Source organism: Myotis daubentonii, chromosome 10, assembly GCF_963259705.1.
Source record: "Myotis daubentonii chromosome 10, mMyoDau2.1, whole genome shotgun sequence".
Lineage (NCBI taxonomy): Eukaryota > Metazoa > Chordata > Mammalia > Chiroptera > Vespertilionidae > Myotis > Myotis daubentonii.
This window is the reverse complement of record NC_081849.1, coordinates 56,153,023-56,179,472: the sequence shown is the minus strand read 5'-3', so window position 1 is coordinate 56,179,472 and position 26,450 is coordinate 56,153,023. Positions and strand designations below refer to the sequence as shown.

The 26,450-nt window shown below is 37.6% G+C and overlaps 1 protein-coding gene across 2 annotated transcripts in view; it reads left to right on the top strand.

Moving 5' to 3' along the window:
* DGKB (diacylglycerol kinase beta) overlaps nucleotides 1-26,450 on the top strand; it is a 524,454-nt gene that overhangs the window by 30,253 nt on the left and 467,751 nt on the right. The gene's annotated exons all lie outside the window — the stretch shown is intronic.

The following is a 26,450-nucleotide window of genomic DNA, read 5'->3' as shown; positions in this document are numbered from 1 at the left end:
GGGTAGACAGTAAAATTCATTGGATAATGATCAGCTAATGCTTGTCTCATGCCATCCATCTTTATGGCCACCTATATCGACAACATCATCATGAATATGCTAACATTTTTATAAAATCTAAACAGTGTCATTTAGTCAAGTCTCACTAAATGCTTGTTAATGATATTATGGGAGAGTGATCTGTATGTTCTAAGAATTTTTTTCAGGACTGTGGTACGCATGTTTTATAAGAAACAAGAGTCCTACTCCTTTTCAGTCTAGGTAATGTTAGCATACCAAACACCTAGGCATATTAACATTACCAAAAGCAGATAACAACAAACATTTTATAAATAAGTGATAAGCTATATAGGACTGACCATAGTGATAGTAAGTCAGAGTAGGGTGAACCATGGTAGCTACAGACAAATTATCTCAAGAAAGCCAGACTTAAACTGGTCTTTGCCAGACTTTCCACAATTAGAGAAAATGGGAAACAGTTTTTCAGAGATAGTATGGAAAATATCCTGATCAGAAGGTCAAGGTATTTTTTAAAGAATTAACTCATTAGTTCCTGTGTCTATTTCATTTTACTTGTTTATTTAATGTCAAAACAGAATTGCTTTTACACCTATGATGCAGGTTATTGGAAGCTGCAAGGTAGGTTAAACAAAGATGTAGAGAGAATACTTCATTTACGGTATCAATCAGCAGGGCACCTAAATGAAAATCCCTAGTTAATATGACTCTGTGAGATTAGATGTCAGGTGAAAATTATGGGCTGAGAGAAGGTTTAGGGCTTTTTCACATGTGTAGCAGTGGAATCTGAAGATGTGAGTGAAATAACTCAGGAAAAACACACCCAAAACATAACTCTGGGTCAAGGTGTTAAATAAAAGAAAATTATTGCTAAAGACAATTATATAATAATGAGAGAGGTAGAAACATAATCAAGAAACAGTGCAATTAAAAAATTGTGTTAGAATATTAAACGTTGTTTAATATCTTTCAAATCATAAATTATCTTCTGGTATAGCATTAACCCAAGTGAGTAACTCTTGTTTGTTTATTACTGTGTCATGATCTGTTCAGGCCAACTAGATAATGAGCAAATATTTGTTAATACACATCAGAATTAATTAAAAATATGAGTATATAGTGCATAGAATTGTTTCAAGAGATTAGGTTTAGAACAGAAAAATGCCCATGCACAGTAAATGCTTACAATCTATTCTTCTCTGTTAATAAACTACTTTTATATAATTCAATAAGAATAAACTTTTGGAAAAGCTTTAGGTTAAGATAGATCATACTTTTTTGGAAAACAATGTGTTTAATTGTTGGACACGAATTTATTTATTTAAGGAAATGCATTAATAATGCAGCCTGGCAGCTTGAACAGTTTTCTAAAAATAGAAAGAATATTCCCTCTTTGGCGGAGTGTGTGCTCAATTACAAAGTTGTAAGAAAATGCGTTAGTAAAAAAAAAGAGAGAGAAAAGGAAGACAAGGAAACCGTTAAGCTTTAAAATGCATAGCAAATTATGGACCCAGTTAATCTTAAACGTTTAATCCTGTCAAAACATGATAGTCTCAAAGTTTCCATGGTGGACCCCAATGTGAAGTAGACACCAATGCTAATTTGTTTTATTCTAAAAAATATTTTTATTGATTTTTTTTTTAAAGAGGGAGATGAAGGGGGAGGGAGAGAGAGAGAAAAAATCAATTGGCTGAATCCTGCAACCCCCCTTCCAGGAATAGAGCCTGCAACCCAGGCATGTGCCCTGATGGGGAATCGAACCTGCAATCTTTCAGTGCATGGGACAACACCAGACCAACTGAGCCACACTGGCCAAGCCAGTGCTAAATTCTTTTTAAAATATTTTTTATTGATTTCAGAGAGGAGGGAGGGAGGAAGGGAGTGAGGGAGGGAGGGAGGGAGAAAGAGAGAGAGAGAGAGAGAGAGAGAGAGAGAGAGAGAGAGAGAGAGAGAGAAACATCAATGATGAGAAAGAGTCATTGATCAGCTGCCTCCTGTATGCTCCACACTGGGGGTCAAGCCCCCAACCCAGGCATGTGCATGGCCAGAAATCGAACTGTGACTTCCTAGTTCATAGGTCGACGCTCAATCACTGAGCCATGCTGGCCAGGCAGTGCTCAATTCTTAATTGAATTTCATTTCCCAAGATTTGCATACTAGTAGGTTGTTTTTAGTTGCTCATTACTCATTTTGATGAGTAACATGACTTTTTTCTCTGTATATAATAATTTCCTTGGCAAAATGCCCGTTGCCCATGTCTATGGGCTTGGTTATCTTAGAGATCATCATCCCAGCATAGAATTTATAACGTGGTTAAGAAGGATCCTGACAGTGTTTAGACTACAATATCTAGAGGGACTGTCTTTGCAGTTTGATAGAAATGTTCTATCTTTACCTCTAAGACAACAGTGAGGATTTTTCCCCCCCAAAAGTCTTCATGGAGCTGTTTTATGTCTTCTTCCCTGAGGAATTTGGAATTTGCATTTATGCAAGGAAGCAAGGAGCTAACAATTTACTAATATTAAGTGAGTGCTTAAATAATAACAGAGACAATTCTAGATGCTTAGGCACTTAACTTCACGACAGTCCCTTGAAGTTGGTACTGCTTTTTTTTTATATTTGTGAGAGAAAATTCACAATTTTCTCACTTCTAAAGAGGGAGACTAGAAAATGGAAAATTAGAGAAGTTGGAAGATAAATTGTTCATTAAAGGTAAAATAGTGAGGAGGTCAAAGGAGAAAAGGTGAGAAGGCATGAGATGGGGAGCAGAGCCTGAACTGAGGTTTCTGAAATAAGACTCCTAGAATAGGGGAGAGAGGTGAGTGTGAGGGACAGTTGGAGAGGGGAGCAGTCATGGGAATGATTAAGGAGACGTTTTGCTTTGAAAAATGTGTGCAATATCTCTTTCTGTTTTTACCACACCACCTCCATATAAGCCACATTATTTAAAAATATACTATATACTTGCATTGATTTTTAGGGAGGAGGAAGTGAGAGGGAGAGAGAAACGTTTACGTGAGAGTGGAACATCCATCTGCTGCCTCCTGCATGCCCGCTATCAGTGATTGAGACAGCAACCAGACATGTGCCCTGACCAGGAATCCAACCAGGAATCCTTTGGTGCATAGGACAACTCTCAACCACCTGAGCCACACCAGCCAGGGCTATAACTCACATTATTGTTAATAAAAGGCTGACTCCAGGGACGGTCTTGGTCTGATCAGAACCACAACGAAGCCCAGTTACATAGAGGTTACATGTTAATGATGAATGGGAGAAACAAAGATGTTAATTATGATTAAAGGTGGAATTCAATCCAGGTCTGTCTGATTCCAGATCTCATATTTTTGTTACTATATTACTTTACACACAATTTGAAATCAGCTATAAACCCAAAAGGAAACACCTCAAGAACATTGCTGTATTCTTTCTTTATCTTTTAAAAAATATATTTTATTGATTTTTTACAGAGAGGAAGGGAGAGGAATTGAGAGTTAGAAACATCAATGAGAGAGCAACATTGATCAGCTACTTCCTGCACACCTCCTACTGGGGATGTGGCCACAACCAAGGTACATGCCCTTAACCAGAATCAAACCTGGGACCCTGCAGTTCACAGGCTGATGCTCTATTCACTGAGCCAAACCGGTTAGGGTGCTGTATTCTTTATTGATATACCTTCGTATCCTGTTAAGGATGTCTGAGTGGACAACTGTTTTGATTGTTTGGCAGACATCTCAGAATTAGACCTCAGTCAAGGAATCAATGCTAGTTGTCTTTCATGCATCCCAAGGTACCATTTCTTTCATTCTGGTAGTAATATTTATAAAGACAGTTCTCAAAGGAGTAAACAGCCTAAGTTAGTTTCATTTCTTTTAGAAGGAAAGGAGAAAACATGATTAATTTAATATATATAGAAATAAATTAAATTTGCTTTTAATAATTTATACATATTTCAAGCTTTATTTGTGTTTTTCACAAACACTGTTAAGCAAATGAGTTTAAAAAATGAGTTATTCAATTTTAATAAATACCAAAGTCAGTTTTTAAATTTAAAGGGTAATTTAACAATTGTCATCTCAGGAAAAGGAAATAAAACATTTTAACAATTTATTATTTTAAAATATGTAAATAAATAAAAATGTAGGATTTAATATATTATGCATTAAGAAATTAGTTCTTAAAGCACTTGAAACACAAAATGTATGACATTCCAGAAAAACAGTTTAATTAGAAAATGAGTATTGTCTGAAATATATGTGAATGTATTAAGAAACAGGACTACAATATTCAGATAATTAAATGACCTATGAAATAGTCACCAGCATTATAAAAATATAATCCACCTAATTTTATGCATGTCAATATCTAAAAAGTGTCAGCGTGCATCTTGATAACAGATTATCCAAAACTAATTGCTAAATATTGATCCTAATAAAACATTTCCAAGTCTATGCCCCTCTAAGATAGGACTCTTCAGTCTGGGAAATAACCTGTGTCCATCACCACCTCTCAACCCCTTCCGTCACTGTCTGTATAATTGTATTCATCTCTTTGCTTTTGCTTTTACAATTTATGTCACCAGGAATGCCTTAGTTTTCTACTGCAGCTCATGAAAATTATAGTTATTTTCAGTGCTCTCTTTAGATTTCACTTTTTATGACTTCATTTCAAATTATTCTGAGCCATACTATGCCTCCTCCCAATCTCTTCCACCTCATTCCAGTTTAGCTCAATCCTTGACCCTCTTTTCACCCAACACCTCTCTTTGTGTAGTTATGTCACCCATATATGTATATATTATGACTTTATGCCTTTGAATTCAACCTAGAACTCTGCCCTGGATTCCATCCTGTGTTATTCCCCCCCCCTTTTTTTTTAAATCCTCACTTGAGGGTATTTTCCCATTGATTTTTAGAGAGAGTAGAAGGGACAAGGACAGAGTGAGAAACATCCTTGTGAGAGAGACACATGGATTGGTTGCCTCCTGCACAAGCCCCAACCAGGGCCTGGGATTATACCTGCAACCAAGGTACAAGCCCTTGTCTGCAATCAAACCTGAGACACTTCAATCTGCAGACCAATGCTCTATCCGCTGAGCCAAACTGGCTAGGGCTTATTCCTTTTAATTATATATAGTGTATAACATAGGTGGGATTAGTCTAATGTAAGTATTGTGAAATATGCATTTATGCATTCTAGGTGATTGCATTTAGTCAGAAAAGGAAGTGAGGCAAGAAAGGAAAATATTTATTAAACGTCATGGAAATTCTATAGTTAAAGGACCAAAGTAATTCTTGCTTCAAGAGAATGTATCAGTGACCAGCTGGTGTGGCTCAGTGATTGAGCATCGACCCATGAACCAGGAATTCATGGTCCCATTCCCTGTCAGGGCACTTGCCTGGGTTTTGGGGACCACCCCCAGTAGGGGGCATGCAGGAGGCAGCTGATCAATGATTCTCTCCCATCTGATGTTTCTCTCTCTCCCTCTCCCTCTCTCTGAAATCAATAGAAACATTTTTTTAAGAGAATATAGCAGCAATCTTCAATGGAGAAAAATGGAGGACATTTTTGAACTTTTAAAACAATTATAAACAAAAACATAAAGACAAAAAGACCCTGAACATGTCTTTTCTACCATTCTATTCTACTAGGTAACTCTCCATTCTTGCACAATTAAAAGAAGTAGTCCCCTGTATTTCAGCTCTCTTGGATCACCTGTTGAGGTCAAGCTTTCCTGTCTCCTTTCTGGCTCACTTCTATAGCCTGTTTCTGATTCTAAGTCAATATATATTTAATGAAGTCAGTAACAATTATTTTCACATGTGATCAAGGATTCAAATTTCATTACCAAGACTCAGAGGAGACTGGACTCTGACCCTGTCTGCCCTTTTCTTCCTCTTCCCCTGACAATCAGATCTCTTGTCCAGATACCATCCCCTTTTTGCCCAGAATGTTGTTTCTTTTCCTGACATCCACCCACAACCCATACTCTCTGCCGGAATCATTTCTTGATTGCTGAAACACACACACAACGAAACCTTTGAATGATATGTACACCTTCCCTGTTTAGTTTTCCCTTATCTTCTCAGTCAGAATCACACTTCCACCTCTGCGCTTAAATAGGCTCTGAGATCTTTAAGATCCTGGGCCACTGACTAGTCATGTCTTTTTTTTTCTCCCAGAACCTATGACAGTGACATTCCCAGTCATTGATGACTGTTTGATTTGAATATCGGTACCTTAACTACCTTGGCTAGTTTTTATCAATTGCCTTGCTCATCTACTCTTTCTCTATATCTTGGTCAATTACTAAGATTCCTATCCATATCTCTTGGCTTTCTGTCATTACAGTGCTTTTTTCTCTTTCCCATTCTTCCTCTATCTGTTGCCATTTGACACCGTGACAACTTAATATTCCTCAAGGTGTTCTGCCACCTAACAGTAATGCACGTTTTGCTGGCCAAGTAATTATGCTCCCTTGGAAGGTGCCATCTCATTGAACAGATTTTGCTCTACATGGAAGAATCTTAATATAATATAGACTTTATTGTTTCATTTTGTATCTGTCTTCCATTGCTTTTACATTTTTCCTGTCTCTATACATATTTTTATTTTTCTCAGAAGAAGTGCATTCAGATTCTAAAATGACTATGAGGAGAATATAATCATATGCCAGTTCTTGGATGTATCTTACTGTTGGTCTTCAAAATTGTTTTAACTGTAGTCATTTTTAAACAGAGATCTGCTGTGAACAATCTGGTGGTGGCAATGAGACCCAAGACCATAAGCATACCGAGTTACTGGCTATTTCCCGTGAAGCAGCATTTGAAAACAAAAGATACATTTTAAAGCATGAATCCTGGGTATGTTTTTAAAATGCTGTAGGCTAATATTGGAAACCAGCTTTACTTTCAGATACTCATTATTCACCAGAATCATGAATATTCCTTTTCATTACATTGAAAAATATGGTGAGAGGTGACTGAGTACATATGAACTGTAATTATAACTTAGAACTAGTAGTATCCTTTGAGTATGAATTCTAAAAGGTCACAGGTCAACTAAGAAATTATCCATATAGCAGAAGATTCTTTTATTTTGGATATTCATGTTTTTTAGACTTTCTCTCTTTTGAGATATTTAGAATTATATGTACTATTATAAATGTATAATAAGCTATAAAAAAAAATTGGTACATTTAAACATGGTAAAATTTAAAATACCATTATCAACTGAAATATGCTTAAAACAATAGATTTATATATGAAAAGGCTTACATATGTGAAAGAAAAGCAATCGTAGGAACATGGTAAAAGGAAATAAATGGGCAGTATATTGAAAAGGGTATTTGAATGCCCAAAGGACACATGAAAAGGAGCTCAGTGACAATAGAATATGAAATATGCAAATTTAAACAAAAATAATGTGCTATAACTATTGAAATAGTTTTCAATACCACTTTATTAAATTTTTAACAAAACCACAAATTTGTAGCTTCAAAGAGCATTCATACATTATCTCTTAGTTTCTGTAGATCAGGAATCTTGCTCAGCATAGCTGAATTCTCTGCTCAAACTTTCACAAGGCTGAAATCAAGGTGTCTGCTGGGCTGTGTTCTCATGTGGAGGTTTGACTAGGGATTGACTGGGGAAGGATCTATTTAATTTTGAGCTCTCTCAAGTTGTTGGCAGAATTCATTTCCCTGAGGCTATATAATTAATGCATGCTTGCTTTTCAGAGGGAGAGAGAGAGAGAGAGAGAGAGAGAGAGAGAGAGAGAGAGAGAGAGAGAGAGAGAGAGAGAGAGAGAAATTGAGAGAGGGGTTTTAAGTCTCTGATTTCTAACTTTAAAAAATTACCTTTATTGTTGAAAGTATTATAAATGTCCTACCCCCACCCCACATTGAACTCCTCCACCCTGTACCCAACATCCCCACCCCAAAGTTTGCACTACACTATTACCTATGTCCATGGGTTAAGCATATAAGTTCTTTGGTTAATCTCTTCCTCCACTCCCTCCCCTCCTTTCCTTCTGAGAATAGTTAGTCTGTTGCATGTTTCCATGTCTCTGGATCTATTTTGTTTGTCTGTTTATTTTATTCATTAGATTACACATATAAGTGAGATCATGTGATACTTGTTTTTCTCTGACTGGTTTATTTCACTTAGCACACTGTTCAGGTCCCTCCACACTGTCTCCAAGGGAATGCACTGGATGGAGAACATATTTGCCAATGATACATCTGATAAGGGGTCAATTTCCAAAATATATAAAGTACTCATACAATTCAACAAAAGCAAGACAGACAATCCAATTAAAAAAAATGGGCAGAGGACCTGAGTAGTTACTTCTCCAAAGAGGATACACAAATGGCCAAGAGATATGAAAAAATTCTCAACATTAATAAACTTATTTCTAAAAGGCTAGATCACCTGACTAGATCAAGTTCATTCAGGGTGATCTTCCTTTTGATGAAATTAAAGTCAACTGATTAGGGACTCTCATTATTGGCAAATCCCTTTATCTTTGCCCTGTAATCTAATTTAACCTAATCAAGGAAGTGATCATGAGTGTAGTCTATTGATTAGATGGTAGTCATAGACTCTATAGGAATTCAAGGTGTGTGACTCATTGAATTGCACCCTACAATATGTCTCCCACACTCATCTTATGGGCAAAAATTTGAGAAGCTGACTAAAATAAGTCCACTGTGAAAAAGAATTTGGCAGCATATAGTAAAACATATGTATTCCCAAATCCAGCAATTCCATGTATAGATAGATCTGTGCCCAGCAGACATATGCAGAAATGTTTATTGCATTATTATTTTTAATAATGAAAAATTATGTAAAACCTATGAATAGAGATGAAAAAATTTGGTGTTTTATAAGATGAATACTTTTACTCCTTAGCAGTAATAATGAATGAATCAGAGCCACATATGCTAATATTTATACATCTGAAAAAACTGGGTGAAAAATGCAAGCTGCAGAAAAAGATAGGCAGTCTAAGACAACTTACATAGAGTTTTAAAAAAATATGAAAAGATGCTATAAAGTGTTCATTATATATACAATAGAGGATCTGGTGCACGAATTCGTGCATGGGTGGGGTCCTGCTGGCCCACCCTGATCGAGGCTGATTGGGGCAGGGCCAGCTGCGGGGAGGGGCTGCAGGAGGTTGGCTGGCTGACCCCAGCTCCAATCCGGCCGGTTGGCCAGCCACAGTGCGCATCATAGCGACCAGTTGTTCTAGGCATTCTGGTCATTTCGGTTGCTTGGCTTTTATATATATATAGATATGTGTACATGACATGCAGTAAAAGAATAAAAGGAGCATAGAAATAATAAACACAGTGTTAACATCTGGAATTTAAAAGACATGAGTTTGTGTGAATGAAAACAATGTGTTTACCAATTGGAAAAAGATCAATTAACATAAACTTTATATTTGTATTTCTATGAGAATCTTTTTTAAAGGACAGTTTGGGATCTTTATGTTCCACTGATTAGTTTTCAAATCTGGAATTTTTTTTTTTTTTAAATATATTTTATTGATTTTCCACAGAGAGGAAGGGAGATAGACAGAGAGTTAGAAACATCGATGAGAGAGAAACATCGATCAGCTGCCTCCCGCACATCCCCCACTGGGGACGTGCCCGCAACCCAGGTACATGCCCCTGACCGGAATTGAACCTGGGACCCTTCAGTCCACAGGCTGACGCTCTATCCACTGAGCCAAACCGGCCTCGGCAAATCTGGAATTTTTAATCTGGGATTTTTCAACTCTCAGAAATAAGCTTCTGCAGGCTAGTAGGGAAAAGTTTATAAATTGAAAGTTGTTCACTTATGAGTCCTATTATAATAAGTACCTTGAATGCTATCAGATTTTATATTTGATTAAGGCATTATTTGTATTATTACAACTGATAGAAATAAGTGCTTCAAAGAGTCAAGTGTGCCTGGCCACCATGTTTCAGTGGTTGAGCATCACTCATGAACCCAGAGGTCACCATTCAGTTTGTGGTCAGGGCACATGTCCAGGTTGTGGGTTCAATCCCCAATGGGCAGTGCGAGGAGGCAACTGATCAATGATTCTTTCTCATCATTATGTTTCTATCTCTCCCTCTCCCTCTCCCTTCCCCTCTAAAATCAGTAATATATATATCCTATCTAATAATAGACAAACAGGGTAATTGATTGTACCTTCGCTATGCCTTCCATTGGCTAATCAGCACAATATGCAAATTAACCACCAACAAAGATGGCGGTTAATTTGCATATGGTGCAAAGCGCGAAGTGAAGATTGAAGGTAGCTCTGGCCGGAGCAGGGAAGGCTTTGAAGGCAGCTCCGGCTGGAGTGAAGGCCTGGGTCCTGGCAGCCAGGGGAAGGGAAGGCCTACTGCATGAATCTTTTTGTGCAACAGGCCTCTAGTATCTATATAAAACCCCACCATCCAAAAACAAAAAACCTCACAAAGAGTCAAGTGCATTATAAGTTTAGGAAAACGTTAATTGCTAATATTCATATATGTTATCAAAGTATATTGACAGCAAATACTATTAGTATTACTATGAAAGTTATATTTTATGTATTATCTTAAGCATATTTTACATTACATTTTATGTTTTTATTATTTATGCCTTATTTTTAGGATACGAATATTTTTTTAAAGTACATATGAGTTGCTCTTCAATAAAAAGAAAGGAAGTTACATCAAAAGTCATACTTAATATGCAATAGGGTGTTAATATTTAGAAACAAAAAAGAGAACAACAAATTAAATATGGAAAGAATCTGAGCTTTCCACAAACATTGTATTTTTAAAAAATTTTCGCTAAATATCTGAGGAGTTATACTCCTTTACTTAAGGAGTATAACAACTTATAGACTAAGAAGGCAAATGTGGACATGTATGTGTTTGTGTGGATATGAGTCTGTGTATATATGTGTGTGGGCATGTACATGTGTTTGTGTTGGGAGTTGGGTATTTTGGTCAATGGAAATACAGATTTACATAATCAAATTTCTAGTTCCTGTTCCTTTTCCAATATGTCATAGACACATATTTGTAACAAAAATCTCTAGAGTAAAATTAAATACCTAAGTGGAAGGAAATATGTATCCTCTTGATAGGGGCAGAAATAGAATTTTGGGGACCAGCTATAATTGTAAGAAATATTAATTGTGCTCTATTAACTGTGATTGTTTTGTTATGATTAAAGAAGGCACATTCTAACCTGGCTGAGAGTTGTATGGGACCTGGGAGCTCACCTGGAAATGCAGCCCACCCTCCCCATCAGGGAGCTGCCTATTATCATGGAAGGATTAGCAACCTAGTTGCAGAAACCAGAGCCTACAGCCCGTTGAAGACCCCCAGCCTTTGCATACCCACAGGCCTTTGCAAATCTCCAGCCTGCATTACCTGTTAACTTCCCATTTGGCATATCCTTTTGTCTACTTCCCCGTGTACTCTTTGTCCTTCTACCCAATATAAGCAGCTGGCTTATGGGGAGGGGCAGAGCAGATTTTTGTTGATGACCTGCTGCTCTCCTGTAGTGCAGGCAGTATTGGAATAAACACTCCTATGATTCAACCCTATCGCTGGTTAAGTAGTGACAGGCAACATGGACCCATTGATTGTCTGGTTACACTGAAAGAAGCTTGAAGAAGGAATCTGTTAGTTGAAAGCAGATATCACTGGTGATGCAGGTTCTCCCTGGATTTCCAAGGGCTGCTAAATTTAGGCCACTCTAAGCAGGGGTGTCAGAGGTGTTACTCCAAACAGCTACTGCTGCTTGCCAATCTTTTTTGAGATAGACCTGATTTATAATACTACAACCATATTTCACCCCCTGGATCTTTTGCAAAAAGAGTAATTTAATTTCAATACATTTTTTTTAGGAACCTACATTAAAACCTTTGTCATATGGTTCAGTTTGTCAGCATTTCTGGTTTTTGAAGGATGTTCTGCAGGCTCTCTTCAATGTATTGTACCTTATCATGCTTCCACCCAGCAATTATTCATTGAATTTTACTCAATATTTTAAGATCTGTCTTTTGTTATAAAAACTTTTAATGTATTTGTTTTTTCTTTAGGCCAAATAACATGCACAGTAGACTAATTTCATTAGTTAATTTGTTCTTTTGTAATTATATTGATATTAGTGACCTGGTGCATGAATTCATGCACATTGAAAGGAAATTAATTATAAGAAATATTTTAATATCTCTATTTGCCCTTCATAATAGACGTGTCAACCAAATTCACGATTGACAATGACATATGGAAACACACGTGTGTAATTGGCACCAGTGAGAGCTTTCTATGTATAATGCATGTGCGAGTCAACTTAGCCTTTTATAGATATAGAATAAACTTGATTAATTAGACCCACTTTCTGATTTAGCTAAACTTTTTCCAGCCCAGTGAAGCACCCCAACTTCTCTTTCAGGTAATTGTCAGCAACACAGCAGTAAATGTCAACACAAAGCATGATCTACAATTAGATCATGCAGGGGAGAACAAAAGGTAAAATATTTAACTGCCGCAGTGTTTGACTATATTCTGCACAGTGAGAAAATCTGAAGTTATTTTCAAGGTCCACCATTTCTTACTTCTTTTCAGTTGGGTCAAGTTTCTAAGCTTTCTAAATCTCCTTTTTCTGGCTAATGAAAAGAAAATAGGATTCCAATGAGTCTCTTATCTACCTACTCCAGAACTTCTGTGAGGATCAAATGAGGCACATGAAAATGCTTTACAGACATTTGGTTACACCTGGCTATAAAGCAAGTCGCGTTCCTGGGCTGAAGAAACTGCAAGGAGGCTAGTTGCTAGGGAGAGGAAGCTGGGCGTTGCTACTTGATGTCAATACTTAGAAGATTGGATACTTAGCATATTAGCCTTTTATATATGTAGATAGTTCTACAGGTTAAGAATAAACAAACAAATGAACAAAAAACATATGACACCATCCTTCTTTCAGTTCAGTTATTGTCGGTAATAAACATGGAGGATGTGATGAGCACTAGAAGCCTTACATAATAAACAGTCTTCCTGAGATCATTTGTACTGTCATTTTGCCCGAGGTATGAATAGAATAGGAAGTAGTTAAATTTTATTAAAAGTGACAGTTTTAGGATATGGTTCCCAAGTTACCTTACGAAAATGGCACCCTTTTAGCTAATTTAAAGTTTGTGGTTGAATAACCTAGGTTTATGAAAATTGGGCATTATCCGTAGGTAATGAAGAGAACTATTAAAGGATGTCCAATGTGGGAGTCACTATGTGGATGGGCTTTTGGAGAGAGTACCTTGATTAAAGTGCCAAAATTCAATAAAGAGGGTGGGGAGATTATCATAAAGGTGTTACAGTTATACAGTGACCGGAGGGATGGAGCCAATGTATATTTCGATTGCAGAATATCAAGGGAAATTTAAACTAATCATCATTTGTAAGATACATTTGAAAGAAAGATGGTTATATTCCAGAGTTCCACCTGTTTACTTCTACAGTTTATGGTTAAAACATTACTAATCTGAACCCTTTGTAATTAAAAGTTTAATGTTTTATCAAGCAGGGAAGGGTAACATTTTATATACAAATATTAACAACAAAAGAGCAATGAAAGAGAAAATAATTGTTTTTTAACACTGCTTTTGCTGAACCATGGTGTACATGGAAAGTTTAAGAAAGAGTTTTCTTAGAGGAAAACAAAACTAGATATGGCCAAAATATGTATTGTTTTATTGCTGACATCTATCTCTGTGTCTATAAATTAAATACAGCTCTCTGTTTTTCTACTGCGGATTTACTGCAAGCAATAGTTGTTTCTCAGAACAGACATCAAATTTGATTTGGTGAAAAGGTCCCCAGCGTACTTCAATAATGATTCCCCTTCGGCTGTTTTGTACTCCAACTTGAAGTTGAATAACAGCATTAGAGTTGATTATTTTCTGGGGATTAAAGGTTTGGACGATATTAGTTCCTCCCCAGCAATCATCAATTTCCAGGAAGTACATGGGGTTGGATTTATTATTTTTTAATTAATAGAAGAAAAGTATAAGCACATGTGTTCTTAATTCAATACAAAGCCTGCATGTATTTTATCAGAGACTGTTCTGGAGAGGGGTTGATGGTTTAATAATTATTTTTAGTGAATTTTTGCTTTCTTAAGCTGGGCATGGAAAAAAGCAAAGAGAAATTTATCAACATAGAATAGTTAACATTCTAGGAAATATCTGTCTCTATTGAAAAAGTCCCAGGTCAGATAGATTGGAAAAAATCATCTAGTTGCTTCTTCCTTAATCAGTATTCCTTCTTGAGGGTGGAAGTAAGTGGTTAATCTTTATTCTTTTTTTGTTTTCTCCTCTTTAGTTGGGCTTATATTTGTATTTGGAAAATATTTATAAAAGACATAAATGGAAATAGGCCTTGTTTTCTGTCAATACAACAACCAAAAAAGAAAAAAAAAAAGACTCGCAAAATGAATTTTTTTTTTTTAGTTTCAAGATCTTTTCCTTTTTCTATTTCATTCTGCTAGGTTCTTATTTTTTATTCCATGATTCTTAGTCTTTTAGAAAAACAGTGCTTTAAAGTTCAAAGTTAGATGAAAACTTAGGTTAAATATTTATACTCAACTCCCAAAGACTTTATTCCTCACTTGAGAGGGAAATGGAAAATTGATAACAAGATTAACTTGACCATAAAATGTAAGAATGGTAATTGAAGAGTTAAATAGACACACACACACACACACACACACACACACACACACCACACTATATTCAGCATATGCAAAAATATCTATAATAATAAAAGGGTAATATGCAAATTAGATCAGATGTCATTCTGGGAGTCCTTCCTGACAAAGCTAGGGCTGGAGGGAAGCCAGCCCAGGTCCTGGGTGCCTGCTGGCGGCCAGAGGAGGGAAGCCTGGGTCCCGGGTGCTGGAGGGAAGCTGGTGCCTGCAGCCAGGGCAAGGAAGGCCTACTCTTGCTTGAATTTTCGTGCATCGGGCCTCTAGTAATAATAATATTAAAGTAATAATGTTTTTGGTACTTTTTACGTGTTCAATATTGTCCTAAGTCAATTGTTGTGGTTACTATTGCATAACAAACCACCAAATTCTTCGTTCTGTTAAACAACCATTTTGTTGTGCTTATGGATTCAGTGGGTCAGGCTTTACAATGGACATAATGAATTGGCTTGTCTCTGTTTCACTCTATCTGGTGTCTCACCTGGGAAGACACCTTGGGCTGGAATCATTTGAAGGCTTCTTTAGTCACATATTTGGGTGTTGACACTGGCTGTTGACTGGGACTTCATCTGGGCTGTTGGCTGGTGTACCTGTGCATGGTGTCCCTGAGTGGGCTCTTTACATGGGCTAGATTGGGCTTTTTTAGAATGTGCTAATTAGAGCAAATGTCCCAAGAAAGAAAGCAAAACTAAAGTGTGATATTTTGGGAATCTAATGACAGAAGTCACATAGCATCCCTTCTGCGATAATCTTTTGGTTAAGGCCATCATAAAGCTATTCACAAGTACAAGGGGAGGAGATACCATCTGTTATAAATGGGGTTAGCAGTCTTCTAGAAGGGTGTATGAGATGTGAGTTATTGTGGTCATTCTTGAAAAGTAAAAGCTACCAGAGTACTTTTACATTCATTATTTCATATTGATAAAGGTTCTACCCCATACATGATCACCAATTTCACCCAACTCTCCAATCTCTATTCTAAGAGTTGTTCTCCTGCCCAGCTAGCGTGGTTCAATGGTTGAGTGTTGACCTATGAACCAGGAGGTCACGGTTTGATTCCCAGTCAGGGCACATTTCCGGGTTGCGGGTTTGATCCCCAGTGTGGGGCATGCAGGAGGCAGCCAATCAATGATTCTCTTTTATCATTGATGTTTCTAGCTCTCCCTCTCCCTTCCTCTCAAAATCAATAAAAAAAAAAATAAAAAAAGTTGTTCTCCTTAAATCTATATGTGAAAAGAAAGAAAATTGAAAATTTACTTAAGAATAAAATAATTCAAGTTCAAAACTATGACTCCAAAATGTAGCCAATATAAAACCTGATATACATCCCTGTTTTGTGTCACCAAAGATTTCCCTTCAATTTATTATTTTAGATTTTTAATGTGTCAGTGGAGTCCAAAGAGAACAGTTATGAATCTTATATTAAGCCACCCACATAAATCTTCTGAAAGGTTTGTTGACTTCCAATCTATTTCCCATATATGTATCATGTATATATGTTCACATTTAATCCTAAAACCTTGCTTACAAAAGCAAGGAGAAAATAGCTTTTATTGAGAATCTTATGTACTATGCACATGTTATTTTATTAAATGCTAAAATACCTACAGGAAGTAGGTAGTATTAGCCACTTGTCATGAGAAAGGAATTAAAACTCAGACAGGTTAAGTGATTCACTTTACATAGGGAAGAGAGACAGTTTGGAACTTGAGTGAGAGTACAGGTCTACCTGATTCAAAAGTAGTAGGATAAGAAAATGAATAATGCCCATTTGATACCTTAGTCTATAAATCAATAATTTAAAATTAGGCTATTAGGGTTCTAAATGAATAAATAGTACTATCCCGTTGGCTTTTAACTCTGCTGTTCTTACTACCTGCTTTTAGCGAGTTCACGTTACCACATCTGTATATATTTTTTTCATATCTTCCCCGTTATTTTTCTCTTCCCCCATCATTGCGGAAGTACACTCTCAACTAATCACTGAGATTTATATATCATTGAGAAACCAGAAGTCATCAACTAGAGAGTTTACATTTTCTGAGCACCAAATCTACAAAACTGCTTGCATCTGTACTCATTGTTAAGATCAATTTTGGCCCTCACATATTTTCTGGAACTTATCTCATCCTGCTCTTGGAAACTTTTTGAAGTCCTTTTTAAGGACTTTGAAACAGCGATCAGATTTTTTCTCTTCAGACACTTGAACCATTCTCACTATAAACCCTTCTCTTCAATTTTAGAATGTGTTTCAGTGATTCCTACAAACAACAACAAAAATTTCTTGATTCCACATTCATCTCCATGTAGCTACTTTTGGCTGTTAACTGCTCTTCAAAATCACACTTCTCAAAGAGTTGATAACATTCACAGTCTTCCCAAACTCAATTCTATTATGCAACCCACTCCAATTTCACTTGCTCTGACTCAGAGAAATTGTTATGCTAAGGTCGCCAGTGCCCATCATGTTGATATTGCATGTTTCCGTCTTCGTCTTATTTAAGTGCTCAGCAACTCTTGAAAAGTGCTTTTCTAACATCTCCTTGAAGGGTTTTTTTCTTCCTCTTTTGTTGTCTCTTTGATGCAATATTTTAGGATTTTTTGTTTGGTTGCTTGTTGCTTTGGGGGGTTCTTTTTCTACTTTGAATCCCTAAATATGGGAACCCCGTGGAGCTTTGTCCTGGGCCCACTTTCTCACGCTGATGCTGGGGGGTGAAACTCCCCTGTCATTTGGCAGCGGGAGGAGAGGTAGAAGTTCTTGGGACATTTTCAGAAGCCCCCCCGGGAGGATGGGGTAGAAAATTATTTGCGCCGAGTTACATTTCTTGGGTTCCACAGCCCGCTGCCCCCTAAGCCTGCCCTGGAAAAGGTGCCGCTGGAACTTCTGTTGTTTGGAAGTTTAACTATTCAGGGTTAGCTTGCAGGGACCACACCCATCTTGGCCACTGCCTGGCTTTCAGGTGTGATTGAGGGGTAGATAGGAAGGCACCTTCCCAGGTCTCTCAGACCTCACTGGGCATGCCTCTAAAGCTGCCTCTTTCCAGTCCCTTCTCCCATCAATCCGCGGGAATGACTTGGAGAATGTTAAAAGCAGCTTTTGGGCAAAGCTGTGTGAGTGGCATGCCTTTATTAATTGGTCTCTCCTTTCACGCCTTTCCTGTTAAATAATAACCAGGTTATTAAACAGGGGCGTCAACACCATACTCCCCAGCCCTTTCAGACTCCATCTTCTTCCCATTGTGTTCTGTGCCTCATGAGGCTGTTTTACAGGCTCTGCACCAATGGTTTCTTTGACCTCTGGCTTCTGACTGGGTTTGATCAATGTGAGGCACTGGAGGAGACTAGAGAGTTGGAGGAGGACAAGGTCAGGGAAGTCATTTCCCCACCTCCTACCAGCTAAGTCAATTGAAAGAGGGGTGTGCCCTGCTATCTCCGTCTGCGGCTCTATCAGATGATCCTGTATATATCGCTACTCTGGGTTTTCTTCGCTGCAATAGCCCTATTCCTTTCAGGCTTAGGGTCAATAAAATCCCAGGTTTTGCTAGAGCAGAATACTGCATCAGCTGCTATTAGCTTTCCTAAGCCCTGTGTACACTTCCTAAATGATAATTTTATTAAATTCACATTACCCATTTTAAGTGGATTCTTCACGAGGAAACAAACACTGAGATGGAGTTAGGGATACAAAGGCTTATAAGGAAATCATTCCTGTGAAAGATTAAAGGGAAGTAAAGCCCTTTGCGCAGAAAGAGTCTTCAAACATGATACCCGAGGAAAGAAAGGAGATGGGGGATGCAGGATTGGTCGTGAATAGCTTCAGATCAGAATACAGATCTGACAAAGTCTCAGCCCGTGCAATGGGGGGTTCTGAAGCAAATTTGGGTTATTAAAGGAGTCCCTCCATTGTACCAACATGTCATAGCTTTAGTACATTCATCATCTTTAGTCATTGCCCCCTGACTGTGACCTTGGTTTAAAAGCTGATTGGATTCTGAAGGCTATAAGAGGAGACTATGGGCTATAACTGCACTGTTTGCTGCTAAATGTAAGTTCTTTCTGGAAGGCAGAGGTTAACAATACAGCTACATAGCTGCCACACGAGGGACATTTATGCCTTCCTGCATCTTCACATATCATCTATATCAGACAACTCACAATATCATACCTCTTGCTCTCTTTTTTTTAGCCCTTGGCTTGTCTCATTAGTTACTAGTCCTTCCAGTTTAGGTGTCTTCTCAGATTTAAAACATCCCAAAACAAAACTGTTGTTTTTTGTCTTATTCTCAAACATGGCACTAATTCAGGATTTAGAATTCTCGAAACTCCACCTTTCTGTACCCTGTGCTCAAGCCAAAACTATAGGAGTCATTCTTTTAATTTTAATCTTTACTGTTGAACGTATTCAACAGATGTCCCCATTTTCCCCCCATTGACCTCTTACACCCACCCCTCACCTCTTGCCAGGCCTTCACTGCACTACTGTCTGTATCCATGGGTTATGCATATATGCAAATAAGTTCTTCCGTCAATCTCTTCCTGCCCCTTCCGGCCCCCGCCTCTGAGATTCAGCAATCTGTTTCATGCTTCGATATTTTTGGATCTATTTTGTTTATTAGATTCCACTTATGAGTGAGATCATGTGATACTTGTCTTTCTCTGACTGGCGACTGGCTTATTTTGCTTAGCATCCAGGAGTCATTCTTGGTCATTTCATCCTGCATACCATATATCCTATTTATTATCAAATCATGCCTCAAAAATATATCTTGAGTTTGGAATCTTAACCTTTATTATTACTACCGTTTCCCCAGTTAAATCACTCCCAGCTATCATCCAACACGGAAACAGCCTCCTCTTTGTCCTCCCATTTTCATTCTTGTCCTCTAATCCATTGATCAGAACAGACTTCTAAAACAGAAGTATGGATCATGTATATCTGCTGCTCAGAATACTTCCATGGCTTCATAACTTACTTATGATAAATTCTCACATGTCCTTCATGATGTAGCTTTTATCTGTTTTTCCAGTTTGATCTTGTGGCACTTTCCCTCTTGCTCACCAGATTCCAGTCACATTTGCCTTCTTTGCAGATCTTCTATTTCTAGTTTCTTCTTTTTTCTTTTCTCTCTCACTTATAAGCTTCTGCTCAGAATGTTTTTCTTCTCACTCTCGTTTACAGCTGTTACTCAACTTTCATCATTTAGTTTAAATAAAATGTTCTCGATGGTTTATGCTCTGAATCTCTTAATATATATCAGTGTTCCTATTATTCTCTCTCATAGGATTCCATTGCCTTTTTGTCCCAGGTAACTTATCAGCGTTCCCAATTATTTATTTGTGTAGGTGGTTTGCTTAGTGTAAGAGCTGCTTAAACAAGATGTAAGAGCTCGAAGACCATATCTGTTTTACTTATAACTATATCCCTAGCATCTGGCAGAGTGCCATTGGGTTTTAATTTAGACTTCTTTTCATGGATAAATGAACAAGCAATTATAAATCAAGTGATAGCATCAATATCTCATTTAAGTTTATCCTACTTTTCTTTCAGAAGTTCTATGATTGATATTTTGGCCCTCATCCTTTTTCACTCCTAAGATTTTTTCATTACTTAACTTTATATGTTGAGGTTCATTACCCTTGAGACTCAGTAAATATTTTCAGTCCTCAAACTACCTTAAATTAATAGGCACAGAGTCTTCAGTGTACCTTAATGTGTATTAGCTTTATTCAGTGATTTTCAGCTATAACAATGCTTACTTTTAATAATTTTTTAGAAATCTACACTTAATGTGACTAACAAACATGCTTTCAATCCATCAGATTTGTTTATTTAGACATTGCCTGTGGCTTCTTCATGAGGAGATTGGTTTCCTTCCCTAATTATGGTGAATGTGCTTTAGCCAAGGTACAATAGGCCAAACAACCTTCTCCAACTGCTCCAACATAAGTAGCACATCCAGTGATTAGATGAGAATGCCGGAATCAGGCTGCTTTCCAGCAGTGGATCCTTTCTGCTATTCATTTATGTGCCTAACGAAAGCCCCTTTGGGAGCAATGGGGGTCTGTGAATGCACCAAAGGGAATCCAAGCTGAACATTGCCATTCTCTTTCTAGACATTTACGAAGGGGCAGAGGCTATAGAAATGCTATCATTGTTCCCATCTCTTTCTGAGTCATAAAGAATAGCTATACCTCTTGATTTAATATTACACATGCCACATTTCTCTATACACAGACTTCTGATATGCCAGTTCAACTAGTTAAAAGATTTGTCTGTGAAAACCTTCTTCCCTACTCATTATCTCTCTCTCTCTCTCTCTCTCTCTCTCTCTCTCTCTCTCTCTCTCTATATATATATATATATATATATATATATATATATATATATATATCATCTATACCTCTATCTATCTATCTATCTATCTATCTATCTATCTATCTATCATCTATCTATCTATCTATCTATCTATCTATCTATCTACCTACCATCTGCTACATGTTGCATCACATAATGAGAGGTGGAACTCCCAGAATTGTGAGAAGCTAAAGACTTTCACTAGGAGTAGGATGAGAAAGACAGGTTGTATTCTAAGCTTGTTGGTCTTAAAAATAAGCCAAATTAAAATCCAAAGAGTCCTTCAGGGGTGCCTTTTACTATCTTAAAACATTTTGTTAAGCCCTCACTGGTTTGGCTCAGTGGATAGAGCATCAGCCTGCTGACTGAAAGGTCCCAGGTTCAATTCCAGTCAAGGGCATGTACCTTGGTTGTGGGCACATCCCCAGTAGGAGGTGTGCAGGAGGCAGCTGATCAATGTTTCTCTCTCATCGATGTTTCTAACTCTCTATACCTCTCCCTTCCTCTCTGTAAAAAAATCAATAAAATAGCCCTAACTGGTTTGACTCAGTGGAGAGCATCAGCCTGCAGACCAAAGGATCCCAGGTTCGATTCCGGGCAAGGGCATGTACCTTGATTACGGGCACATCCCCAGTAGAGAGTGTGCAGGAGGCAGCTGATTGATGTTTCTCTCTCATAATGTTTCTAACTCTCTATCCCTCTCCCTTCCTCTCTGTAAAAAAAATATCAATAAAATATATTTTTAAAAAAATAACCTTTTGTTAAGATGCAAACTGGATGATTAGATCAATTCACAGAAGCTGTTCTTGATAGTAAAAATGAAGACCAAAGTTGAAAAGTTCATGCTAGAGAAAAGAAAACTAAGTAATTTTGTTAGATATTGAAAAATATTTTCATATATAAAAAGATAATTCTGCCTGGCCAGTGTGGGGTCAGTGGTTGAGCTTCGACCTATGAACTGAGAGGTCACAGTTCTATTCCCTGTAAGGGCACATGCCCAGGTTTGGGCTTAATTCCCAGTAAGGGGGTGGGAGGTGAAGGAGGCAGCTGATTCTCTCTCATCATTGATGGTTCTATCTCTCCCACTCCCTCTCTGAAATCAATAAAAATATATTTAAAATATAAAAATATAGCTCTGATGATCATGCGTAATTTGTTCTTTTTATAAATTGGTTAACTTACATCTTAATTATGGCATTCCTTGGGAATGATGTTTGTTTATATGGAGTTAGTAATATCTAACAACAAAGAAAATACCTTACAAACCATGTGAAATAAAGCCTTTTTGTTTGCAGCTATGGAAGTTTTTATCCCCAAGTACATCTTCTTTTGTTTATGTCCATTCAGTTTAAGAAAAGGGGTATAGCCTCTAAGGAAAGTAAAACCCATAGGGACTTCTGTCCCTGTACCCCTTTTTTATATACCATTTTCTCGTTCTCAATTTCAGAGGCTCCTTCTAACTCTCCTACCCAAGTTTTTGCTTATGAAAAAAGCATATAAGCGAATTTATTCTACAAATAGTTATTGACCAACTACTATATACCAGCTACTTTTCTAAGCACTTAGGAAATGGCAATGAAGATTACAGACAAAAATCTGCCCTCTTCAGACTTATATCTTAGCACACAGAAGAGGATGGTGATACAGAATATACTAAATACATTTAGATGATTATCAAGGGAAAAACCAATAAATATTTTTAGTTGCTTTGTCCTTTTTGTGGATCAGGACTCAAAATCACTCATGCTGCCCATAATTCCTGAATGAGGAGACAAATGTTAAATGCTATAAATAAGTTAAATATTTAATGATATGGTGTCATAGTCAAACAAGTAAAAGCAAATTGGAAAGATGGTATAATTAAGTGTTCAATTTTAAATTGACTGACCAGGTGAGACTGCTGAGAAACAGCATTCCTGTAAAAATATGAATTATTTACATAATTAGTCATTTTAAATTTGAGTTTCTTATACTTAATTAACTGAAAAAATGTAATAAATTCTAGAGTCAGTGGAAAACTATAATTAACTAATTAGTCATTTAATTAACTTATTGTTGGTGTTTTTTCAGACTTAGTTTATTATGACTGCTCCTGGACTTCAAGGACTAGGCCTTGTAAAGGAACAGAGGGAGTTGAGGGGGGCAGTTAGGAAGCTATCACAACAATATAAGTGAGAAAGAAGGCAAGAAAGTAAATGAAGACATTGACATTTTTCCAAAGTGATCAACCATCTGGCCTTTTTTTTTTTTTTTATAGTACTTTTCATTGTTCCTTACTACCTTCATGGTAAAGCCCATACCTTTTTATGTTACATTAATCTCCCTTCAAAAACTGGCCTCTTGCTGGATTCTCTAATAGGTGCATCTGTGTCCAATAAAACTTTATTTACAAAATTGGTTGTTGGCCAAATTTCTGCAGTCAGCTGTGTGCCTTCCCCTGGTCTACTTTATGGAATGTGACCATTCTTAGTAAATGGCGTTCTTTCTAAAAGTTACCTCAGTAGTACAATAAACTGCTCATTTTGCTGCCAACATGTCCACATTCCAGGTAGGAAGTTGGCAGAAGAGGAAATGCTTAAAAGGGCACTCACCAGCTGTTACCTCAAATAGAGCCTCACCCAATATCTGCTTACATCTTAGTAGCCACTTTTCCATGCAATGAACCAGAGGAATGTAGTTGTATGAATGGATATATTTTCATTCAATAAAATTAGGGCTCTGTTACCAAGGAAGCAAGAAAGACTGAATATTGGATGGGCTTGTAGAAGTTTCTGTAATAACTACCGGATTCCCATCATAGATTCCCATCAGTGTCCTCATTTGTCAGAACGGGAGAATTAGTGCCTCACAGAGTCATTTCGTGAAGATTCAGTGATCTAACGTGCAAATTCTGTTAGGATTGTGCTGTGTACACTGTAAAATCTTAATAAAGCTGACATTGTTGACGTTAGCATTATTTTTTATCTTTTATGCATTTTGATCCTTGTTGTATTCCTAATGCCTAGAATGTTTTCAGGCATACCGAGGAGCTGACTAAACATTTTGAATAAAGAAATGAAGAGTCATTAGCATCAGTTGTTTGTGTTGTCGGAAGCAGAAACTGTTTTTTGGGCCATTTAATCACGTATTAAAATAATACTGCTTGCTTCCAGAAGTGACAAGATAGCGGGTGAGTTAGTCTCAGACAGGGACAAGTATCCGATTATTGCTGTGATTATGTAGGCCCAACTATTTTCACTCTGTCCTTGAGTCATCCACTCAACGTTGAAAGCCCCATGAGGCAAAGTCTAATGTGCCAAGTGTGACTGAATCATCTCTCTCTCTCTGTGGATGGAGAGAACAGGACACCTTGTTTTATAGTCCCACAAACTGCATGTAACTAGACAGAAGCAAATAATTAGGATGAAATCAATGTGCAGGATGAAATCAGCAGGAAGAAACTAGGTAGAAGACACAAAGAAATGCCCATCACACGTTTCCATTCCTGTGAGTTTGCGTGGCTTCCCGGAGTCATGCTTGTGATGCAAGAGCATCCCCTGGGAGGAAAAAGAGATCTAGCACTTTGGCTTCTGTGAACACAGCTGTATCTTCATTTCTTTCCAATTAAATAGAAAACCATCACCTTGTAAAACTGAGTGCAGAAACCCTGAACAGATGAGACCTACGAGACAAGTTTTCTAAGGCAAAGATGACAGGATATGACAGTGCGGTTCTGGGGTTGATAATGGAAAACAGTAAAGAGATATAGAAAAAGGTTAGGGACTAAGGCCAAATAAAGGTGCCATGGCTTTAAGGAATGCCATCTGTATAAACTTGCTTCTAATCATAAAATTGCATCAACTCCTAAGTAATTGTTTTTAAAGACTTCATCCTATATAATAAAAGGGTAATGTGCAAATTGACCCTTACGGCAGAACAACCAGTCACTATGACATGCACTGACCACCAGGGGGCAGACACTCAACACAGGAGCTGCCCCTTGGTGGTCAGTGTGCTCCCACAGGGGGAGCTCTGCTTGGTCACAAGCTGGGCTGATGGCTGCGAGCACAGAGGTGGTGGTGGGAGCCTCTCCTGCCTACTTGACAGTGCTAAGGATGTCTGATGCGGCTTAGTCGGACATCCCCTGAGGGCTCCCGGGCTGCCAGAGGGATGTCTGACTGCCAGCTTAGGCCAGATTCCCCAGGGAGCGGGCCTAAGCCATCAGGTGGACATCCCCCGAGGAGTCCTGGACTGCGAGAGGGCACAGGCCAGGCTGAGGGACCTCCCCACACCCCCAATACACGAATTTTCATGCACTGGGCCTCTAGTTTTCTATATCAATCATACTGCCAATCTGGTTGATTGCTGAGCAGTTGATTATTGTCTCTGATAAAATGTTGAAACCTCATGGTTTTTTCACTTTGTTTTTATTGATGTAGCACTGCATATAGGTCTGTGACAATCTAGGGATTTATTTTTAAGCATGATTCCCAATAGTATCATCTACTGTCACTATCAAGTCTGTGAGACATTTGGAATTTGCTTTAATTTGGTAAATTTCATTGGGATTAAAATATTTATAAAATTAAAATTATTTTGTTTTAGTGATTTTAAAAAGAGAGGAAGGGTGAGGGAGAGAAAAACATCTATCAGCCTCCTCCTTCTCTCCCACCACCTGGGCATGTGCATTGTCTAGGAATTGAACCAGTGGTTTTGTGGTGCATGGGGCTATGCTCAACCAACTGAGCAACCAACTGGCCAGAACAAAATTCTTCTCTTTATTTTACTGCTAGAAAAAAACTAATTTACATGATTCGCCTAAAGTGATTTGCATGATTGTGAATATTTGTGCTGCTACTGAGCACCATTCCAAACCATTGTTGGAAATTTTGTACACCAGTAAAGTGTATGTGCAGGGAACTATAAGGCTATGTAGCCTCTTTTAAGAACTTAGGTCTGGAATTGTTTTACACTGTTTGATTAGATATTAAAAATTGATAAGTTCAGATTGATAAAAATGACATCCTTGTCAACTCTTCAAATGTAGAGTTTATAAAGTTAAGCTAAAAAACCTTTTCTGAATCTAGACTTAATTTTTTTTTTTACATCTTGTAGTCTTAATCATATTTATTTCTATGAAGTTGCATTGGGGAATGTAAGTAAATGTCATTAAAGAGTGACTGAACCCGGCTGCAGTGGCTCAGTGGTTGAGCATCGACCTATGAACCAGGAGGTCACAGTTCCATTATTGGTCAGGGCCTATGCCCAGATTTTGGGCTTGATCCCAGTAGGGGGTGTGCAGGAAGCAACCGATCAATGATTCTCTCTCATCATTG